This window comes from Apium graveolens, chromosome 4, assembly GCF_009905375.1.
Source record: "Apium graveolens cultivar Ventura chromosome 4, ASM990537v1, whole genome shotgun sequence".
Taxonomy (NCBI): Eukaryota; Viridiplantae; Streptophyta; class Magnoliopsida; order Apiales; family Apiaceae; genus Apium; species Apium graveolens.
The window spans coordinates 4,442,249-4,448,449 of NC_133650.1; the positions used below are offsets into that span (position 1 = coordinate 4,442,249).

At 38.7% G+C, this 6,201-nt stretch overlaps 1 non-coding gene across 1 annotated transcript; it reads left to right on the forward strand.

Moving 5' to 3' along the window:
- The first annotated feature begins 2,602 nt into the window (after positions 1 to 2,602).
- On the forward strand, positions 2,603 to 2,709 carry LOC141722871 (small nucleolar RNA R71). The gene has a single exon (XR_012575869.1). It is a non-coding gene; the product is annotated as a small nucleolar RNA R71 (small nucleolar RNA).
- The last annotated feature ends 3,492 nt before the right edge of the window (positions 2,710 to 6,201 follow it).

The following is a 6,201-nucleotide window of genomic DNA, read 5'->3' on the forward strand; positions in this document are numbered from 1 at the left end:
ACTAGCCATTTGACGCCTAGCCACAACTAGCAATGATTCTAATTTTATCTCCAATTTTTATCGATTCATGTCTTTTATCATTAAGACATATCATGCATTCTAAGCATAAGCAATAGATTAACCTCGAAAACCATCAAACCATGACAACAATCTAGCCCTTAAGCATTCTAAGACTTAGTGAAATTATAAGTGTTTCTAGCCTGCAAATTAATTCATTAGGACTTAAACATCCCTCTATTCGTCCAGCATCACACTCAAATTACACAACTTATCAAATATCATAGTTCATCTTAAGGGATCATGCTAATATGCATGCAATGCACTATATGAAATCACATAAAAATAAACAAATATGTCCTAAATGAACAATCATGCAAAAATATGAATGAACTACAACTAAACATGCAATATGAATCTATGAATCTATAAGGACACACACTACTAATCTTACATTATCACCCCCAAACTAAAATTTTCAATGTCCTCATTGAAGGCAATAATAAGGATTTCAGGCATACCTAGTCATTGGAAAATCACCCTCGTCGGGTGGAGGATCAGGTGCCAATCAACCTCGCCACTATATCTCGGAAAATAGTGCCCAAAGCCTGTGTTAAATTTGCAGCAAAATGACGGTGAATGTTGTTTGCATGGCCTCCATACTCCTAACCACTTGCCTATACTGGGCATCACCAACCACCTATCACTTCAACTGCCTGCTGCGCATGAGAAGAACCCTCTATAGGCACTAGAGGGTCGCGTTCGGCTACTCTCTCCTCATCAAAATAACCTCACCCCTTTTCAGGGGGTACACCTAAGAATGCATAACTCAAGTGATCGGGTAGTGGGTTGAGCTCAAGTGTGGTAGCATCTTCAATAGACAGCTCGAGACGCTCTTGAGAAATTTTCAGCTCTGCTAACCCAAGAGAATCGAATGGCATATCCACCTCTTCCCTGGAGGTGCATTCAAAACCTGAATTTGCTCTACTTAAAGCACTCCTCTTTAGCTCTGGGTAACTTTATTTCCTTGACACATTAAAAGGTGACATTTGATCGTAACCTTCATCGAAAGCTCTCCTTTTTGCACATCGATCATAATTCGGCCAGTAGCTAAGAATGGTCTCCCCAAGATAATGGGAATCTTCTTATCTTCCTTGTAATCAAGATTACAAAGTCAGTAGGAAGAAGAGTTTATCCACCTTGACCAAGACATCCTTCACTATACCTCGTGGATAAGCAATGGAACGGTCAGTAGTTGCAATGACATGTTGTTGGTTTCGGATCAGGCAGACCAAGCTTCTTGAAGATAGATAAGGGCATTAGATTGATGCTATCTCCTAATCATATAAACATGTCGAATGACAAGTTTCCGATGGTGTAAGGATAGTGAAGCTTCCAGGATCTTAAGCTTCGGAGGCAACTTCTGTTGCAGCACAGCACGACATTCCTCCGTTAGAGCAACAGTCTCTAAGGTCATTGAGCTTCACTTTCCGAGAGAGATACCTTTATAAACCTCGCATAACTAGGCATCTGTTCAAGATCTTCAACGAAAGGTTATGTTGATATGAAGTTTCTTGACACCTCCAAAAACTTCTCAACTGCTTATCTCGCTTTTCTTCGCAGCCTCTTTGGAAAAGGAGGTGGAGGATAGATCCGTTTCTCCCCTGTATTACCCTCAGGAGAGTGTGTTCCACAATAATCTTCCTTGGTTCCACCTCTACTTTCTTCTGTACATCTTCTTCAGCCAAACTTCAGATTCTGGAAATTGAGACTTTTCAGACTCTTCGTCTTGCTGAATTTGGGGGGTTACAACCTTTCCAGACCTTAAGGTGATAGCGTTCCTGTTCTTCAACTTCCCTCTTGCCTGGATTGGCTTTTGTATCACAGGAAGCGTTCCTCGTGGTCGATTCAATAAGGCGTTGCAATTTGCTCTATTTGGTTCTCCAGAGTCTGATAGAATAGCCTTTCTTGGCATATAAGAGCTGGTTTTTGTAATAAGCCGCAACTCCTCCATTTCAGATTTTTCATTCGAAGATAGACCTGCATCATGATTTGTGTTAAATTTGGAGTTGTTGTTTTGGTGCAATTTGTTGCTGAAAACCATGAGGATTGAATAGCTTATTTTTAAACTGCTGAAATGGCTGTTGCATCGTATTCTGATTGTTGGTCCAATTGAAGTTAGGATGATTCCAGTTGTCAGGATGATAAGTGTCTAGAACTGGTTGCTGCGATCTCTGAAAGTTGCTTACAAACTGAGCTGAGTCACTAGATATAGCGCATTGCCCGTCACATGGGACCTGCCACACAACTCACAAACACTAATTTTCTGCTTAACACCATAGTTAGCCAAAGAATCGATCTTTATAGACAACGCCTTTAGTTGAGCAGTGATAGCCTTAGCTGTATCCACTTCAAGAACTCCTGCTACCTTCCCTGTGACATCTCTGGGTTGGTACTGATATTCATTAGCAGCCATCAGTTCAATTAGATATAAGCTTCCTCATAGCTCTTTGCCTATAATGCTCCGCCTGCTGCTGCATCGAGCATGGGTCTGGACTGTACTCCCAACCCATTGTAAAAATAAGTGATGATCATCCAATCAGGAATTCCATGATGTGGACACTTCCTAAGCATCTTCTTGTAGCGCTCCCAAGCTTCACATAGCGATTCTCTTGTTTGCTGCGCAAATTGAGTAATAGCATTCCTGAGTGCAGTTGTCTTCGCCATAGGGAAGAATTAGTAAGAAACTTCTGAGCAAGATCTTCCCAAGTAGTAATCGAACCAGCTGGTAGAGAGTGTAACCAGCTCTTAGCCTTGTCCCTCAGAGAGAATGGGAACAGTCTCAGCTTCACAACATCTTCAGAAATACCATTGAACTTGAAGGTGTCGCAATCTCAATAAAGTGCCTAATGTGCATACTGGGATCTTCAGTTGGAGAACCCCCAAACTGGATTGAATTCTGCACCCATTAAATTATGCCAGGCTTGATCTCAAAGGTATTAGCTATGAGAGCTGGCCTGGCAATGCTAGATGAATGTCATTGATCTTGGGTTGAGAAAAATCCATCAAGGCTTTCGTTCGTGCTGTTGGATCTCCCATTTAATGTACCTAAAACACAAACAAACAAATAACCGTGAAAGTAAAAGAATCCGAGTCAGTGAACTTTAACGACCACTGATGACAAGCACATAAACTAAAATTAACACCGAGTCCCTAGCAGCGGCGCCAAAACTTGTTAGGGCGAAAACACGCGCTAATATTCACACGCAAGTATACGCGTTCGCAAGTAGTATAAGATATAAATCAGATTCGTTCCCACGGAGACTGGTTAGGTTAAGTTCAATTAATGCACCTATGCAACAAGTATGGTTATCGCTCAATGCTAAGACAAATACAAATTGGGTTTTTTATTAAACTAAGGATTACTAAATAAGATTAACTAGAGAATTGAGGTTGAATTACTATATATGACAACATGGGATTCTAACTTCATTAAATACTTCATTCAATAGCCTTTTCGTTTCTTAACCTTATGTAATGGTGACCTAATCGATAACACGAACTGATAACGCCACTTTCGTCGCACTAGTACCATTTTACCAGACATCCACAAAAGAGATAGAAGCTGAATAGGCACCAATTATCTTGAGACCCTATATGTCTATAGAAATTTGACAATATAATGGTTTAAGCATAAGTTATCTATCTTGATTACATGAACCTATGCTAGCATGACAGTTCTAAACCTCTATATTCACTGTCGCTTCAATAAAGATTAACACGCTATCTTATTAGTTAGCTACGCACATAAGACGAATAAGCACAACCAATACTAGGATATCAATCAATCACCACACACCAAGATATCAAAACAAATTAACTATTGAAATCCATAAGTAATCCGCTAGAATCCATGCACGATTAGCCCATGATTGAACTCATCACCATGGTTCCAATGGAAGCATGGTATAAAAACATGGTCTTAATAAATGAAGATAATTAAAGTACAAATAAACAAGATCTAGGTTCAACGAACAAAAACGAACATCCAAAGTTACAACTAATTCAAAGAATCACAAGTTGAAAACAAGTTCTTCTTTTTCAGAGTTGTTATGCTTCTAGGTCTTCTCCTTGGTATCCCAATCTTCCGGATGATGAAAACACTTTTTTTAAGTATATTACGCCCCTAGTGGACCTGGACCCTTAAAATCGTCAGATTCCACTTAAAAAAGGCTTTTTCAGCGAATCAGCGACCAGCCGCGCCTGAGCGGGCGCTCAGCTCTCTGGGCGGGCGCTCAGACAGCTTCTGGAAAAAATTCTGATGAATCTTGTTTTGGCCATAACTTGTTCTACTCGTCAGAATTAGGTGATTCAACTGCCCACGCGAAGCTAACGAGATTCTCTACAACTTAAAAATGGCCTTTGCTTCCAATTCTGATCACTTTTATCTATTTCCTTTAAAAACTCTTTTCTTCATATAACTGATACCTGAAATGCAATAACACAAAAACACATCAAAATACCAACAACTTGAGTCCAAAACACCAATTTAAGCTTGTAATAAAGCATTCCAAGTGGATATAAAATCCACTTATCAATTATTTCTTAAACACTATTATTATGCTCTTGAGCTAAGACTGAGATATGCTTGTTTCTGGGGGTAGCTACTGTTGATGATTAGAATTTTGACTATTTCCTTTTGAGCTTAGTACATAAATCCTTAAGTTTGGGGAAGTTATGGGTGTATATGTCTTCACAAAAATAAGAAAAAAAAGAGAGAAAAAGAAAAGATGAATAGTAGCAATAAAGTACGCACTAAAAATTGTGGTATGATTGACTAGATTGAGCTCATTAATACTCGAGTAATTAAGTCTTAGGGGACTTTGTGCCTAGTAACCTAAAGCCTTTTATGGTTTGGGATTGCTGACCCAACACCGCTACATGAGTATTAGTGCATAAATCTTTAGAGATCTCGCCATTGCACAGTTAATAAATCATTGAATATAGTGTGTATAATATGGTTGGCAAAGTCTGATGGAGGTCGTAATTCACTTACACTGAGGAGCCACCCAACCTTAGACCGAGCTTATAAAGTCTTATGGCGGTCGTAACTCATTACACTGAGGAGCCACCCAACCTTAGACCGGGAAGTAAAAAAATTATATGCACATATAGTTGTAGTGTTATAGAAAAAATTAAGACATGGAATCCCTTGCTAAACTTGAACGATGGCTAGTGCTAAGTAACGAAGTGTCTAAGATCTATTCTAGTACTCAACTGGGGATATTAAGTCGCATGACTTGTCATGTTGAAACTTGTGTGTCTTTGTTTTTGTACAATAGAGAGCATTTTGTTAAGCTGAGCACACACGCACACTCTGTACTTTTGTCAACTATATGGTGATATTGTGCGTGAGCTTGATATGTCTAAATTTGGTGCATAAACTGAGGGTTATTGCTGACTTGGCATACTATGATGTTTGAGATCTTTGCATTTTAGATCACTTAGTTGCATTCATATCGTTGCATATTACATGGGTTATATGAATTTTGTGGGTACATTCACTAGAGGCCCTCACGAGACCTTACTCGTCCACTAGGCTACCTTGGGATTTAAAGGGCTTGTTGCATATGCAAATGCAACCGTGATCACCTTACAAAAGTGGTATTAGTTGGTACTTTACTATAATAGTTTTCCCGAGGACGTGCAAAATATCAAGTGTGGGGATATTTGATAGAATATATATTTATATATATTCTAAAGGATTTTATCTGCATATTTATATGATTTTATATTTTTTTGGGTATTTATTAATATTATTTTAGTATTTAATGACAGGAAATAATTATCTCAAAGTTGGAAGAGATTTGGCTTATTTGGGCTAAAATCATATAGAAATTCGAAATTGTTGGAAGGCTTGCGCACAATCGTGTTTGGGCCTTAACTTGAGTTCTGGACATCAGATTTGGGTCATCTACTAGTCCACGCGAAGCTAAAAGAATTATCTTCAGTTTGGAGGTTGTCTCATATTTTATTTTAGACTGGATCAGATCGGAAACAGGCCTTCAAATCAGCCTACGAATTTCATAAAATCCAACTTGTATTTTATTTTAGAAACAAGAAAAAAAAACACTTTTATATTAGGTTTTATAGGATTATTGAAGGGATACATTGGGGAGCGCGTATCGTGTATTGATAGAGAGA